This window comes from Fundulus heteroclitus, unplaced genomic scaffold, assembly GCF_011125445.2.
Source record: "Fundulus heteroclitus isolate FHET01 unplaced genomic scaffold, MU-UCD_Fhet_4.1 scaffold_422, whole genome shotgun sequence".
Classification (NCBI taxonomy): Eukaryota; Metazoa; Chordata; class Actinopteri; order Cyprinodontiformes; family Fundulidae; genus Fundulus; species Fundulus heteroclitus.
In genome coordinates, this window is record NW_023396838.1 from 104,420 (window position 1) to 107,279 (window position 2,860).

The window sequence follows — 2,860 nt, forward strand, 5'->3', positions numbered from 1 at the left end:
GAGTGAAGAGAGCTTGCAATTTTACTTCACAGTCCACAACTTTTCTAACTATCCTACAAAATCTGTATCAATAAAACTGCAAAACTTGTGGAAATTTGAAAAATTTACGGGGTAGGATTTTTTATTTTATAAATTATTATTTTTTATTTATTTATTTTTATATCTTGCAAGGCATGGTTGTCCTTGACAGATTTAATGTAAGAATGCAAATAACTGCTAAAGTAATCATTTTTCCAATTGCTCTCTTGTTGGCCAAGTATATTTAATGTGACGTGTTACTTTTAATTTTCAAACTAAATATTGAAAGGCCCATGTTTTTATATCCAAATATATTGTTCTCTGTTTTGTTTTTTCTCGGTCTGGTACCATCACACTCTTGAACCTAGTTCCCTATTCATCCAGAGCTTAGATTCCTTTTTATGCTTTTTTTTAACTGTTTTGTTATTGTATGTCATTGTTCACTTTCCTCTGTGCTTCGTGGCGTTTTAATGCATTAAAAGCTGCTTGCACAAGCTCAGGAAAAGGTTCCGTGTTAGGCTTTTACGCAAGAGATTTTTTAAAGCTGTCGGCTTTTGTTAGAAGAGTTCATTCTGTACAACCAGTCTAAAGAAAAAGCTTGGTATCGTATCGACACAACAATAATGCATTTTGATGTACAACCGTACAAGGTTCACAAACAAGAATTGTCTTAGATTTACGACTGCACTAATTAACTTCCCACTGGTACACCGAGTGAAGGAAACAAGTCCAAGCGTGTCTGTCTGTGTATGTGTGTGTGTGTGTGTGTGTGTGTGTGTGTGCGTGCAGTGGGGGATTTACAACTTCTTACCAGAAATGAGTCATCACTTTACAAACAGACACAATAAAGGTCTTCACAAAGTGCAAGTGGCACTTTAACCCATTACGACATCTCCCCTTTGGCAATGATGGAAAAAGTTGGAAAAAAAAAAGATTAATATCAGCGGAGCATTTTAGGCAGAAGAATTAACACGACATCAAAGGATCTATAAAAGTCTCTACTTGTCATTTTTTTTCACTGCTTCATGAAAAGCTTTTTATTCTGAGCCTGTGATTTCTCTCTCTCTCTCTCTTTCTTTGTCTCTTTCACTTTCTCTCTACAACCTCTCTGTGTCTCTCTCTGCCTCTCTACCATGCCCAGGCATACACACTTTATTGGCAGTCTTCTTGTTTTGTAGGTTTCAGTACACGCCCTCAGGAGTGGCAAGTCGACAGAGGTCCTTCTGTAGCTTTGTAATGATTAACTTTATGTCCATAGGAAGCGTGAAGAAACAAAAAGCATCGGAAGGACTCTGGGACGAGGAGCAGAGGAGTTGAGGAGAAGCAAGCGTCCTCCACAGGTCGGATCCACTCAAATGTAAAGACTTGTCAAGCTCGTGGTTCTGAAATCACAGCTCAGCTTGATATCCTGTAACTGTCTCACTGTGTGTTTACAGAGCAGCTTTAAATTGAAGCGTCTTGTGGTACAGTGAAATGCGGGAGAGCTGACAATGGAGTTCACAGTGTTTCTCTGCCTTTTACCTGCATTTACTCTCACAATGCAAGGTAGGTGTACGATCTGTCCTTCTTAACTTCTCAGCATAAAAAATCTTGAAAGAGTGCAGTGTGTGTAGTGATTCTGCTTCATGACCAAGAGTAGTTCCTATTCTCATTAATGTGAACATGCGGTCCACATTTCGTATAGGTTAGCAGGAATTTATTGATCCGCCGTTCATTCAGAGTCACTTCAGTTCTTGTCCTTTTTGAGTCATTCTGCTGATCCATTTGGGATCTTAGTCAAGTCATATGACCCGGTTTGATGTGAGGCAATGTGTCTGAATGACAGCACACCAGAATAATAGAGTACACAGTTGTGTTTGTGGCCACAAAAGAAGCCTGAATCATTACCTGACCATTAGATGATATCATGTGCTTGGCACTTTCCAAACAGACTGTGTATTATGGCTAAATAAACCACTCCCTGGCTTGTGGTTTAATCATCTGCCACTTGGCAAACACTAGTTTTGCTGCCATATTCTTTTTAGAGAAAAAAGGCATTCTGTGGACAACCTTTAAAAAATGTATTGCTTTAGCATTTAACAAACTGGCCTGTCATGAACATTTAAGATGCTAAGAGAGGCCTAAAGATTCTGAGTTGGAGCTCTTGTTTGTTTTGCAATGTCCTTGCTCTTTGGGATGACGCTTCTGGGAATTACCATCCTGGGAAGATTGTGAAATGTTTGAAATGTTCTCTAGTTCTGGTTAATCCTTCTCACTGCAGAATGTGATCTTAAAACAATTTGTATATTGGTTAGCATTCGCAATTGCTTTTCAATAGTCACTGCTTAGTTATTGTATCCTTGACCGTGGGTCACACACCAGTATTGCGCCACACAAACAAACTTGCAAAATTCTTGCTTTTACAGATGTTGTCACACATGCCCATGATAAGTCATATTAACTACATTTCATTAATAGCACTTGAGTAAACTTTTCCCAATGACTGAACTTAAATGCTGACAAAAAAAATCTACAATCAACAAGCAGGCAATCTTTGTTTGTAAATATCTGTCTGTATCTACATGTTGTCTACAGAGTTGGTGAACTTGGACGTGAGCCCCGTGATTACCACAGAGTGTGACAAACCAGTTGCCCTGCACTGCAATGCATCATCACGTCAGCACGGACTGTCAGTCAAACGCATGGAGTGGTCCCAAGGCAATATGTCTTGTGTTCTGTGGACAGCCAAGAAACAGTGACCACACTGCAGAGACACTTTCAAAGTACCTTGCACTGCGAGTATAAAGATGGCCGACTTTCCCTGTTCTTTCAAAGTGTGTGCTGCCTCTGGGGAGTGGAAACA

At 39.5% G+C, this 2,860-nt stretch overlaps 1 long non-coding RNA gene across 3 annotated transcripts; it reads left to right on the forward strand.

Annotated features, from left to right (window-relative positions):
- Positions 1 to 1,133: 1,133 nt before the first annotated feature.
- LOC118560387 lies at positions 1,134 to 2,721 on the forward strand. 3 transcript variants are annotated; one of them, XR_004929304.1, is made up of 4 exons: positions 1,134 to 1,192; positions 1,277 to 1,375; positions 1,455 to 1,563; positions 2,593 to 2,721. It is a non-coding gene; the product is annotated as an uncharacterized LOC118560387 (long non-coding RNA). The 3 variants fall into 3 exon arrangements; XR_004929305.1 differs by having other exon boundaries at positions 1,159 to 1,192; positions 1,281 to 1,375; XR_004929303.1 differs by having other exon boundaries at positions 1,152 to 1,375.
- Positions 2,722 to 2,860: the final 139 nt, after the last annotated feature.